Source organism: Tursiops truncatus, chromosome 2, assembly GCF_011762595.2.
Source record: "Tursiops truncatus isolate mTurTru1 chromosome 2, mTurTru1.mat.Y, whole genome shotgun sequence".
NCBI lineage: Eukaryota > Metazoa > Chordata > Mammalia > Artiodactyla > Delphinidae > Tursiops > Tursiops truncatus.
In genome coordinates, this window is record NC_047035.1 from 94,685,182 (window position 1) to 94,698,768 (window position 13,587).

The 13,587-nt window shown below is 39.3% G+C and overlaps 1 protein-coding gene across 4 annotated transcripts in view; it reads left to right on the forward strand.

Annotated features, from left to right (window-relative positions):
• The window catches only part of TMOD3 (tropomodulin 3), an 84,766-nt gene that overhangs the window by 18,205 nt on the left and 52,974 nt on the right, over positions 1-13,587 (forward strand). The window contains exons 2-3 of one of the 4 annotated variants that reach the window (XM_073801013.1): positions 1,539-1,633; positions 12,407-12,458. The exons of 1 other annotated variant lie outside the window; for it this stretch is intronic. The gene's annotated coding sequence lies outside the window, so the exon portion shown is untranslated. The remainder of the gene's footprint in view (positions 1-1,538; positions 1,634-12,406; positions 12,459-13,587) is intronic. 2 more of the 4 variants (XM_019932889.3, XM_019932888.3) reach the window with 2 other exon arrangements.

Below are 13,587 nucleotides of genomic sequence, written 5' to 3' on the forward strand. Positions count from 1 at the left end.
TTTATTCTATCACTTAAAAATATTAGTTTACAGTTGGTGTCATAAGTGTTAATTTGAGTATTACCCTAAACTTCTGTTTTGGGTCCTTGTACTAAGCTCTCAGTAACCTCCTCTCCTTCTCTGCTTTAAATTAAGTTGCCTTTACTTCTTTCTAGGTGGCTTTCTTGATTTTCCTTGTTTGCTATTAAAGGAAAAATGTCCCTTAGCCCTTTTCAAAAGAAGCTATGCCAAGGCAGACCTTATGACACTGGGGGCAATAAACCAAGCTTCTTGGCCAATAACAGTGACTTCTGAGACTTCCTTTCTTTCATCAGTTCTGCTTTTTTCAGCTATCTCCATCTTAAATATGAATTTGTTTTTCTTTCTAGCCCCACCCCCTTCCATTTCTCCCTTCTCAGAAACTATCCACATTAGCTGTATGGTTATTATTTCACTAGTTTTATATGGTTTGGTTTTTATTGTGTGTGTATATGTATTTCTCAAAGGCTATATTTTGGTAATTTTTGTTATTTATAGGGAACTCTCCTATCTTAATATGATAAAAAATTTGGCACCAGAGGTTTTGCCTTCTGTCTTGAAATTCCAGTAAAAACCGTGATATCCGCTCCTTACTGGACTGTCAGATGCTTCACCACATGCAAGTACTCCAGCTCAAGTCACCAAAAAAAGTTTTTGAACAATTTTACCGAGGCATAATTTACATATCATAAAAGTCATCTTTTTTAAGTGTACAATTCAGTAATAGCAAATAACATTTTCCTATCAAAAACTCTTCAGCGGGCTTCCCTGGTGGTGCAGTGGTTGAGAGTCCGCCTGCCGATATAGGGGACACGGGTTCGTGCCCCGGTCCGGGAAGATCCCACATGCCGCGGAGCGGCTGGGCCTGTGAGCCATGGCCACTGAGCCTGCGCGTCTGGAGCCTGTGCTCCGCAACGGGAGAGGCCGCGACGGTGAGAGGCCCGCGAATCGCAAAAAAAAAAAAAAAAAAAATCTTCAGTGCTGTCTTTAGTCTATAAGAGGATAGTCATCTTTTTGTTCCCAAGGTCATTTATGGTGGGTTGTGTGGTCTTGCTCCTGGCTGCCATGTGGTTACATACACGTACCCCATCTGTTGGTTATTGCTTCTGTTATTCACTCTGGATATCATAGTACTTCATTAACAGTGAGGTTCTCTATAGTTGGGACACTGAGTCAAAGTGGTGGGACACTACCATTTTGTTGAAGAATGGCTCCTTTTGGGCATTAACTGAGGGAACTCATTTTCTCATCTTAGGTATTCTCCACCTGATGAGAATTATACTCCAGGGCCTTCCAAATCTCTCTGATTGGTTCTGTAGTCCCCACTTCCCCCTTGAGACATAAAGACATTATGTAAGTTTAGGCATGTGCCTCTCCAAACATAACTGCTTCTCCATGTTACTCTGAAAATTAATTCAATAATTGCTATAGCAAACTTGGTATGCCCCTAGTCCCCTGAAATTGATTAGGGTAGAACGAGTGGTATCCCTAAAATTCACAAGTGTGCTTTTTCTCCAAAGGTGTATATGAAATACTTCACCGTGTAGGAGTGGGGCATGGTCCACTGGGGCGCATGCATTCATAGCAGGCGGGGCATCAGACACCTGAATCAATGGCAAGTATTGGGGCTAAATGGTGTGGTGCATCCTGAGTGTTGTTGACCTGCAGAGTGGAAAAGAGGCCAAGTAGGGTTGGAGGAGCTAAGAAAGGCTTTGGAGAAGATGGACTTGAGCTAGTCTTTGAAGGGTATGCAAGTTTGGATAGGATGGAGAAGTGAAATATGGGGTTGGGGTAGGGAGGATTGTTGAAGAGAAGTGCAGACCATTTTGGGAAACAAATGAGGCAAAAAGGTAAAAGTGAACTTAGGATATTTGTGAGACCCTGAGGAAACCAGGCTGATTAGAGCTGAGGATTCCTAGTACTTCGTAGTGAAAGTAGAAAAGTGGAGTTTTATCAAAATCACAGGAGAAACTGTCAAAATACAAGCACCTAACAAATAAGAAAAAAATTCTTAGCAAAGGAATGAAATGTAAAAGCAGTGTTTCAGGAAGCATAGTCAGGTGACTGTGCTCAAGATCGTTAGAGCAGGAAGGCAAGAGCTCAGTCAGGCAAGGAGTTTGCTTGCCCCTAGGAGGAAGGGCTTGGTAAAGCATTGTTTTTTACTTCCTTTCTTTATGCGACTCCAGAAATTTCCCTAGGTACTGGAACTGTTCCTGGGAAGGGGCAGGGTCCAAAAACTCAAGGCTTTGAAGGCCTGCACAGAACTTCAGAAAAGTTATTTCTCTTTATGTTTCCTTAGGGAAAAGGAATAAAACACCCCAAAACTGGCCCCATCCCAGTTTCAGAGTCTCAGTTATATAGGGCCTTTGGGCCCAAGCTGTGGAGCTTTGGAGAATATATAATTATGTATCTCTTTAAATGATTCTTACTATTGCTCTCATAGATTGTTAGTCTTTTTTCCCCTTAATTAATGTTCTGAAATTCTTTTAATAGGACTCTCTAATGGCTGATGCTTTTCGTTGTTTTGCTTTTCCACCAAAGCACTTTTTGCTATTATCTGGGGGTGGCATGCATAAAGTCAGAGAAAATACTTGTTACTGTTTTTTCATACACAGCAACCAAGTGCAACAAATGATTGAGTTACTATTTAAATTAAAAATAAAATAAATGCACATGATACAAAGCTCAAAAGTGACTACTGGATATCTGGTGAACACTCTCCCTGTATCTTTAGCTCTCTAGTTTGTCTCTGGTTCTTGTGGATCTTTCCAGAGTTATTCCCAAGGCACTTATTTTTAAAAGTTGAGTGATCTTAGACTTTTAGATTTGGAAGGACCATAGGGGTCATTTGTCAACCGTTAGTGTTTCTTGTGGTATAGAGAAAAGTGGGCCAGATTTGAGGAATGGACATGGGTGAATTAATGGGGTTGAGTGACTCCTCTAAAATTTCTTAGAATATCACCATCTGAAACTAAAGCCTTTATGAAGCCTGTTTCCCAAAGGTCTCTTTCCTAAATTCCAAATCTATTTTTCCAATCTATTTTCCTTGTTCTAAAGTCTTTTTCCTAATATCTTCCAGTACTGTCCTACTCTTGATTGTCTTGGATTTAATATTTAATTAAAATAGAGACAGTAATTAGATACTTTTAAATTTATTTTTAAAAAAGAAAATGAAATAAAGAACAAGACAGAAGTGCATGAGCTGCTTTATACTTCAGTAGTTTTACTGTATTAGTAAAATTTATATTTAATTTTGTGATTAAAATTCTTTTGCATTCGTTCTTATGATTTATGATGTATTGGGAATTCATGTTTTCATAGAAACAGTTCTAATTTTATTATGGGAAAATAGGAAATGATCTGTAGAAATTTGCTTTATTTGGCAACTTTCAAGAAAGCATTTATTAATATGGTCATTCCACTTTAACTTCTTTTTCTCTAGTACGTAACAACATAGGCCCATGTTTGACTTCCATTATTTACTTTCTTTTTTTTTTTTTTTGCGTTACGCGGGCCTCTCACTGTTGTGGCCTCTCCCGTTGCGGAGGCGCAGGCTCAGCGGCCATGGCTCACGGGCCCAGCCGCTCCGCGGCATGTGGGATCTTCCCGGACCGGGGCACGAACCCGCGTCCTCTGCATCGGCAGGCAGACTCTCAACCACTGCGCCACCAGGGAAGCCCATTATTTACTTTTTTTCGTTCTTTAATCTGTTCTGGTTTTTCAAGTCACTTTCCTAAAGTATTTCACGTTATTGTTTTTGTGCTTACCTAGCATGATTCAGCTCTCATATTTTTCTTTCTACTTATACATTGTTCATGTTGGCAAGTTTGAGTTAGTGTTTCCTTAAGATCATAGACATTAGAGCTACAAGAGACCTGAGGACATTGAGCCTGGGAATGAAGTGAATAGGCTTCATCCCTTTGCCACTTCTCATCTGTTGATAGTGGCTGCCTAAAGACTGAGGCAGAATTTACCCTGAGTGGGGAAAAGGCTGTTTTATTTCCCGTGTCTGGACCTGGAGAAGTCTACTGTCAGAACTAGGACATATCTTGGTTATTCCTCATCTAGCCCAGAAAACTGAGGAGTGAAGTAACTTGCTCAAAGTCACAGAGCCCTTGAGTCCATGGATCTACTGACCCCCAATGATAGGAGCTAAGTGCTAGGCCTTTTTTCTCCCTAAGAATTATGGATTTCTTTCTGGATTTTTTGGTTTGTTTTTCCTCTGCGAGTCATAATTGAATTATATTAAGTATATCAACTTGTCACAGTTTGTTGTATCTTCAGGAAAGACTCAGAAGTATTCATCTGGCAGTTTAAAAATAGGCTTTTCCTTATTCTAGGAAAGAAAGGGCCTTGAGTTACATAGTCTAGCTAAAACCGAGAACTTTCTTTTCACTTATTTTTTTTTAAATATAAATTTATTTATTTATTTGTTTTTGGCTGCGTTGGGTCCTCATTGCTGCGCACGGGCCCTCTCCAGTTGCGGCAAGCGGGGGCTAATCTTTGCTGCGGTGGGTGGGCTTCTCATTGTGGGTGGCCTTCCTTGTTGCAGAGCACGGGCTCTAGGCACACAGGCTTCAGTAGTTGTGGCACACGGGGTCAGTAGTTGTGGCTCGTGGGTTCCAGAGCGCAGGCTTAGCAGTTGTGGCACACGGGCCCAGCTGCTCCACGGCATGTGGGATCCTCCCAGACCAGGGCTCGAACCCGCGTCCCCTGCATTGGCAGGCAGACTCCCAATCACTGCGCCTTCGGGGAAGCCCCAGCAGGCAGATTCTTAACCAGTGTGCCACCAAGGGAAGTCCTCACTTATTTTTAAGACTGAAAGTTTTCCCATTAAACTTTTAAAACTTATCCTCATTACTCTCCAACCAGACCCACCCACCCAAAAAGGGAGGAAAAGTAGAATTTTATGAGAAAGAGTGAATTTTATTAGAGTGAGATTGTTGGTTCAAACCAAAATCTGGTGTAGAAGGATTAAAACACTAGCAGAGTGAGACAGGGTAGGGAGGTCCTTTAATAACATTTTACTTTCAACATTTATCAATGGTACTATTTGACATTTTGGCCAAGATCATGCATTATTTTGCAATTACGAATACAGGTAACACAATACACAAGACAAATAACAATAGTAGCTATATTCTGTATGTATGTTAGTATTTATTTTATGATCATTGATTTGGGAAAACTTCATATTAAAAAATATATATGTTCTCTGACATCTTCTACATCTTATGGGCTTATTTTGGTGGTTTAGAATAGTTCTGGTAATTCCTTAGAGCACTTTGTCCCATGTATTACCAAAACCTTAACTTTTTTTAAGACTCTAGAATGCTGGGACAGCTTTCATACGAAATTTTTTTTTTTTTTTTTTTTTTTTTTTGGTGGTACGCAGGCCTCTCACTGCTGTGGCCTCTCCCGTTGCAGAGCACAGGCTCCGGACGCGCAGGGTCAGCGGCCATGGCTCACGGGCCCAGCCGCTCCGCGGCACGTGGGACCCTCTCAGACCGGGGCACGAACCCATGTCCCCTGCATCGGCAGGCGGACTCCCAACCACTGCGCCACCAGGGAAGCCCCACACAAAATATTTTGATGCCTTATTAACTGTTAACCAGCAGGTCTGCAAGTATTGCCAACGACAGTTATGTACATCTTCATCAAGTCACATTTTGTTGAGAATAGTTGATTTCGCCCGGGATCGTTTCCTCATTTGGAGGTATATTTTTCTATATAAACACATTTTCAGTTGAACAGTGATGTACTTCTTAATCCTTTTTTTGTGGCACAATTATTGATACACAGCATTGCTCGAGGATAGGGTTCTGCATACCCATGGATGTAAAAAGGAAGTGGAGAAGAGAAGAGACATGCCAGTGAAGGGTTCTTTTCAGTGTGCCACCTGGGCTGTAGTCTTATGATGGAAGGTGGCAAGAGAAGGTGTGAGGGAGAATCAGATTTGCTTTCACTATATGCCCAGCTTTGCTGATCACCAGTGTTGCATATTGAGACAGCACAACAGTGTATCCAAAGAAAACTTTAAAGTGTTGAGATTGAATCTGCATTTAACATTACATCTACAGTTGAATATTACAATCTCTCTGCCCTATTTTTGCCATGTCTTTGATTCTTATAATCGTTTAAATTCCAGTTTGAGAAACACTTATAAAGTTGGGAGAGAGAACAACAATCTGTTTGTACAATTTTCTCAAATTCTTTTCCTCTCCTTCCCGTGGTCCCTTTCCTCTCCCTATGCCCTACCCCGCTCCAGTCCAATGTCTCCTTTCCCCAGGACAGCACGTTAAATGTAATAGGCACTTAATAAATATATACAAATACATATTGATCTGAAGATGGGGAAATTGGTAAGGTTGAAAAGAATTTTTCAGAATGAAGGAAGAATTCTGGTCTGAAGCCCAGGAAATTCATAAGGGTGAAACTGCGGCAAGATGTTGCCGTTCACCGTTTGTTCACTGCATAAAACTCAACTTGATCTCAGTATGATTTCTTTAAGATCTAGCCTAGTTTATTTTAGGATTTTGTATGTAGTTTTACTAACTCAGTATATTAAGAAAATTCTTGCAAGAGGAAGAATGAGTCATAGCGATACTTCCCTTGGTAGAGAAGGAGAAAGAAAACCCTCAATCTCTCCATTATATACTTGGAATGGATTCAGCATTTTGATTGATGGCTGAGCACTGATAAGTTTTTCCTGCAAGCCACCTCATGTCATATTTGATTTTGTCCACAGTATAACTGGTAGAAGAATCTTTTAGGTTAACCATCAGAGATAAAGAGCTCTGTAACCTGATTATCGTGAGAGACTTGTTTATGATGTCATTCCTATTTTAAGATTTTTTTGAGTTTGCAATAACTTTTAAAAAAGCTTGAGCATTTCCTCCTCTGCGCAATCTATTAAACAAACAAACCAAAAAGAAGGCTGGAAAACATTTGGTACTGAGAAACGGGTGTGTTAAGGGTGTGGCTGGTGTGGCATTCATCCCAGCACAGAGTGGGTTCCTCTCTGACCTTGCCTTGTACCTCTGTTGCTGCGACTCCACAAAGAATAAATAGAGAGGAGGTGGGCTACGACTGGGAGCTTGGTTTGGCTGCTTTGAGCCAGAAAAGGAAATGGGGGTACTCACATGGGAGCCACAAAGTCTCTCGGTAGAGTCTTGTTGAAAGATTGTTTTTGAAGTGCTATGAGTAACCTATGAAGTATTTCTCTTAATAGTCACAGAAATGACCTTGCTGCTTTCTACTTTAAGGTTGCCCTCAGTAACCTGCTTCCAGTTAAATCTCTTCTCTGTTCTGGCCCTAACAAGTTTTTCCAGACTGCCCTCAGACTTCAGACTTTATTTTCTTTCCTTGTGCTTTTGGGATCTACAGATCTCATTTTTAAAAAATCGAGACGGCATCAGTTGCAGTGACAGGAAAGACGGGGCTGCTTAGCTAATCTCATACTTAGTGAAGGTTGGTAAGTTTCCATGGAACTTTTACACAGAATAATCAACCACCAGTTTCTCAAACTTCTGTGTGCTGAGCACCTACCTCACTCAGATGTGCCCACATCTGGGTCAACCATAGCGTCCTAAGAACTCCGCAAAAATCATTACTTAATGCACTGCCTTTTACACTTCATTGTATATAAGAGGCAGTGAACAGAAGGATAGATTTAGCATCCAACTTATTTCCTTTAAAAATGTCGTATTTACTACAAAAGTAATATACATAATATACAACTAAAATAAAATGGTTTTTAGTTTTTAGAAGGTAAATACTGTGTGCATAGTGCTTTGGACGCAGTGAGCACTAAGTACATTTTTTGGTTATAATTAGTGTTATCACTAATTAGAATCATAAGCTCATAAGAAGGAAATGACCTTATGAGACTCTTAAACTCCCTTGCAGTTGAGGAATCTGCTGCACAATATCCCAGACAGATATTCATACTCAGCCTGTGCTTTAGCAATGCCAGGAATAAATAGATTACTTTCTTTACTTCAGCCTTCTCCATCAAAGAGAATGTTCCTCAGACCAGCAGAGATGAAACTAAAGGCCGACATTAAATGGGACAACATTTAGATGCTTTAAATGTTAAAATCTCCAGGTAGAGATAACTTATTTTATAAGTATTTTTTGCGTGTTTATTTTATTATTTTATTTTATTTTTTTTGGCTGCAACGTAATACATGTGAGATTCATTCATGTTTTTGCACATAATCATAGTTGCTCTTTAATGTAGAATTGTCTTTTATAACTGTACCACAGTTCATTTGTGTATTCTCCTGATAGTGGACATTTGGCTCATTTTCTATTAGTTTGAAGATATTATGAGTAAAGCTGCAGTGAGCATTTTTGTACATCTTATTTTATTAACACAAACACTATTTCTCTTGGGTAGATAGCTAGGAGTGAAATTGCTACACCATTGTGGTATGAGTATGTTTAGTTTTAGTAGATACTACCAAATACTTTTCCCAAGTGGTTGAATCAGTTTGCACTCCATTAGCAAATTATGAGTATCAGTTGCTCCACATCCTTGTCTACACTTGGTATTGTCATTCTTTTTCATTTTAGCCATGCTGGTAGGTATATGTATTTTTATTTTTAAAAAGACAAGTTATGAAGAAAAAAAAAGCCAGGCCATCTCAGCAATTTAATATGAGAAACTTAAAAATACAGAGTTAGGCAGCTCAGTCGAGTGTTAACTTTCCTATTCTTAGCTTAATTTATTTACTTCTTAATAGATAAGCCTCGATTTAGTTCTTAAACAACTTCTTAACTTAGATCTGATCTAGGAAGAAACATCATAAACAAAGCTACTGTCATATAAAGGTAAGAGGTTAGTGTTTCAATAATCTTGAATGACTACAGGTTAACTTAAGTGACTTTAATAAGTTTACACTTAGCCTTGAAATTAGATATATCTGCTGTTTTTTAGTACTTGGCATGATCTATTCTCTGTTGAGGATGTAGTAGTGAACAAAAGAGAGTCTCTGACTGAATATAGTTTAGATTTTAGTGACAAGATATAGATGATGAATCAATAAATATATAGCATGTCAGATAATAATATAGAGGGAAACACAGGGTAAGAAAATAGAGATTGCCTAGTGCAGTAGTGGAGGGGCCTGTGGGAGTTGATATTTTGTATATAATGAACAGGGAAGTCCTCTCTAAGCAATTGATATTTAAGCAGAGATCTTAAAGAAGTGAGGGAACAGGTCATTTAGCTGTTTCAGGGAAGAGTTGTCCAGGTAGAAGGAACATCAAGTGCAAAAGCCCTCAGGCAGGAGTATGCCTGGTTTGTTGGAGGAAGAGCAAGAAGATCAGTGTTGCTGAAGTGCTGTGAGCAAAGTGGAGAATGGTTGGAGATGATTTGAGGCTTATTGGGGTGGTGGGGATTGTGTACGGCCTTGTGGACCATTGTAAAGCCATTTGGCTTTTATTCTGATTGAGATGAGATGCCGTTAGAAGATTGTGAGTAGCAGAAGTAATGGAATCTGGTCAGTTCACACAAGAACCTGTACACAAATAGACATTTTATTTGTAGTAGTCAGGAACTGTCTTTCAACATCTGAATGGTTAAACTGCAGAAAATACATACCATGGAATACAATTTTAAAAGTGAACTATCGATACACAGCAACTTGGACGAATCTTTAGGAATTTATGCTTAATGATCCCTAAGGTTACATATTGTATGATCCTATGTATATAGCATTTTTTTAATGACTTAATTTTAGAAATGGAGGGCAGATAAGTTGTTTGCCAGGGGTTAGAGAAGGAGATGGGTGTGGTTATAAAAGGACAACATGGGGAATCTTTGTGATGTTGAAACTGTTCAGTATCTCGACTCTAGTGGTGGATACACAAACCTAAAAGGTGATAAAATTGTATGGAACATACTATACACACATATACACAAATATGAGTACAAGTAAAACTGGAGAAATCAGAATAAGATCAGTGGACTATATCAATGTCAGTATGCTCATTGTGATGTGCTATAATTTTGGAAAATGTTGCCATCAGGGGGAGCTGGACAACGTGTTCAGGGGACCCCTCTGTGTGGTTTCTTACAGCTGCATATGAATCTATAACTATCTCAATAAAAACTTAAGTTAAAAAGAATAAGATAGCTCTGGTACCTTTGCAGAAAATAGACTATAGACTATATGGGCATTAGAGTGGGAGGAGGAGCCCCGGTTAGGAGGAGATTGCAGTGGTCCAGGAATGATATGTTGATGACTTGCACCAGAGTGGAAGCAGTGGAGATGGTAAGTCCATGATGTTTTAAAGATAGAGCCAAATGTTTGATGGATCAGATGCGGAGTGTGAGAGAAGTCAAAGTTAACTCCAAAATTTGTGGACTGAGCAACGAAAAGAATGGAGTTGCTGTTTATTAAATGATAAAAACATGGCAAGAGCAGGTCTGGGGGAGAAAATTAAGAGTCTGTTTTGTTCATTCACATTTGAGATACCTGTTAGCCGTCCAAGTAGAGATGTTACATAGGTAGTTATTTTTAAGTCTGGAGTTGGGGAGAGAGGTCCAAATTGGAGATATAAATCCAAGAGTTGTCAATGTATGAAATCACCTAGGGAGTGAATATAGAAAGAGAAGCTGTCCAAAGAACTTAACTCCTGGGGGCACTCCCACATTTAAAGGTAGGAAAGATGAGGAGGAACTAGCAAAGGAGAATGAGGTGGGAGAGTCAGAGAGATAAAGGGAGACCAAGAGGAAATAATGTCCCCATGGCCAAGTGAGAAAAGTGTTTTAGGATAAAGGAGGTATCTGTTGTCAGATGCTGCTTCTCATAGGCCTCGTAAGGTGAGGACTAAGAATTGACAGCTGCCTCTGTATCTTGATTGTGGTGGTGGTTGTACAACTCTATGCATTTATCAAAGCTCACAGAACTGTACATCAGAATGATGTACAGTTCTATATGTAATTTATAAAACGTAATAATATACTATAGATAATTAATAAAATATTTTAAAATTTAAAAAAGAAGCATTGACAGCTGGATTTGGCACCATGCAGGTCATTGCTGACAGGGTCAGTTTGGGTGGAGTAAATGCTGGGAACAAAAGCCAAATTGGAGAAGGTATAAGAGAATAAGAGGGAGGGAACTTGGGGTACCAAAAACAGTTCTTTCAAGGAATTCTGCTATAAAGAGGAGCCAAGAAATTGTCGGGAGGGGGATGCAAAGTGTCTGGAGGGGGATATGAAGTCAAAGGAATGCTTGTTTTTAATTTGGGAGGTGTGTTACAGTCTGTATGCTGATGGGCATGATCCTGTAGAAAAAGGGCCCAATTATTGAAGTGATCTTGTATAAATGAGCATGGATGGGATTTGGTCACAGGCAGTGGGATTGGCCTTAGATGAGAGTCTGGACAGTTTATCTATAAAAACAAGAGAGAAGATAGAGTATATGGGTACAAATTTAGGTCGGTTGGTAGATGTAGCAGTGGGAGCTTAGTTATCTATCCTTTTATGATTGCTTCTATATCGTCAGTGAAATATTAAGGTAGGCTCTTCATCTGAGAGTGATAGATAAGAAATATTAAAGGTCTGAGGGAAAAGAAGAAGTAAAATAGTCAGATTGTGGGAGAGTGACTGGACTAGGGAAATGCAGTGAGATTAGTAGGCAGCACTCTTTGATGTTAGTGGTGATAAATATTAAATATGGCTGGTCAGTTGGTGTGTTTTTCTCCTGCTTTAAACTGTCACCCTGGTACAGGTGAGAAGTAGGAAGAGCGTTTTAAGCAGGATTGGGGTTTTGCTAGAGGAGTTTCAGAGAATTTCCAAAGAAATTGAGAGTTATGGAGGGGTACAATTATTGGTAATGATTAGAGCTAGGTTACAACCATAGGGATGTAGAGCTGAGGTAGGGCAGAGGACGGGACCATCAGAAGAGAGAAGGTCAAGGAACTCAGAGACTAGGTGTTGAGGGTCAGCAGTGTGGATCTTGAAATCAGTGATTGCTGGGTGCCAAATTCATGATCATCTCTTCTTCAGCAGTTTGACTATAAGTATTAAAAATATTGGAGAGAAAAATAAGTTTGGAACAGTAATTGTATAATATTTTTAAAAAAATCATGACAGAACATTTGCTTGTTTCACTTTTTAGTCTCAGCTCTTTGCAAAAGATGATGCCAGAAATAGTATTAACATAGGCAGGCACTTTTGTTTAGCCTACAAATATATTTAAAGACCATAGCCAGCAACTGTTTTATTTAGTAATTTTTAATTGGTTTATTTTGTTTCATTAATTGGTTATTATTATTATGGGTGTTCAAGATTTGTCATATGAGAACAGTTTACAATGTGGATCTCAAAACAAACGATTATGAAAATATTAACCAAGAACCATTTTTTTTTCAGACCTAGAAATAGAGGTGGCATAGGGCCATGTTCAGCTCTTCAGAAAAAATAGGTATGGAACAACAACAACAAAAATTATTAAATACTAACTGAAATTAACACAGAGGTCATCCCTTAGGGCATCTTTTGTCCTTATCTGCTTACAGCCAATCTGTGAACAAGTCCTTTTGGCTTTGCTTCTGAAATATGTCACATGTTTTTTCCCACTTCTGTCTTCACAGCTACAACTTCAAGCAAAGCCACCATTGTTTTTCACCTAGATTGCTGCTGTTAGCAGAGTCCTAGGCTGAGAGAGTTGCGAGAGACCTTTAGATCTTGGCTTAAAAGTCACCTTTCAGAACAGTATCTGAACCACTTAAAGTAACTTTCCCAACCCTCACTTCTCCTATAGTATTGTCCTGGGTTTTTCCTTATCATATTTATTGCTATCTGTTATTACCTTGGTTTTTTGTTCATTGTTTTTTGTCTTTCCACCACCTTTAAACTGGAGCAAGGAACTTGTCTGTCTTGTATACTTCTTATGCCTATTGTCTGAAACAAGTCAATTCCTGGTACAGAAGATGTTCAAAAATATTTGTTGAATGACCAGTAAATATATTGGAAAACAAATAATCACCTGGGAATCTTGTGACAGAAAGAAGTTTCTGATCTGGCGGGTCAGGTTGGTTCAGTACCCAGGGGTCCTAGGAGAAGCCAGTGAGGAAAAGACACGCAGTCTTAAGCCCAGCACATCTGAAGAGTAAGGCTTGGTATCTCCCAAGGAGGAAATTCATTTCTACTCAAAAGAAAGTCAAATCATCATCAGGGGCATGTATTTAATTTCAGAGGTCTGGTGACTGATAATCAGATATTTTTCTTTAGTTTTAACTAGGGAAGATTAGACAGCAGAGAACTCTTAGCCAAAATGGTTTGACACTGAGGGAAGAAAAGATGAACAATGCAGAGGCTGTAAAGGATTAGCAGAAGTATCAAGGACTGATTATCAGTGCCTTTTTAGTTGTGATAAGGGAAATAGAGTGAGGGAGCAAGAGAGATACTAGATACCTGGGGCAGGTAGAGGGAACTACCAAAAAAGGGAAAGGAGAGACTGATATATGATCCAATTAAATCAAGTTTGGCTTAACTATGTATAACCATGTACTGCACCTGTTGATGGCAACCCAGTAAGAAATGAGATCTAG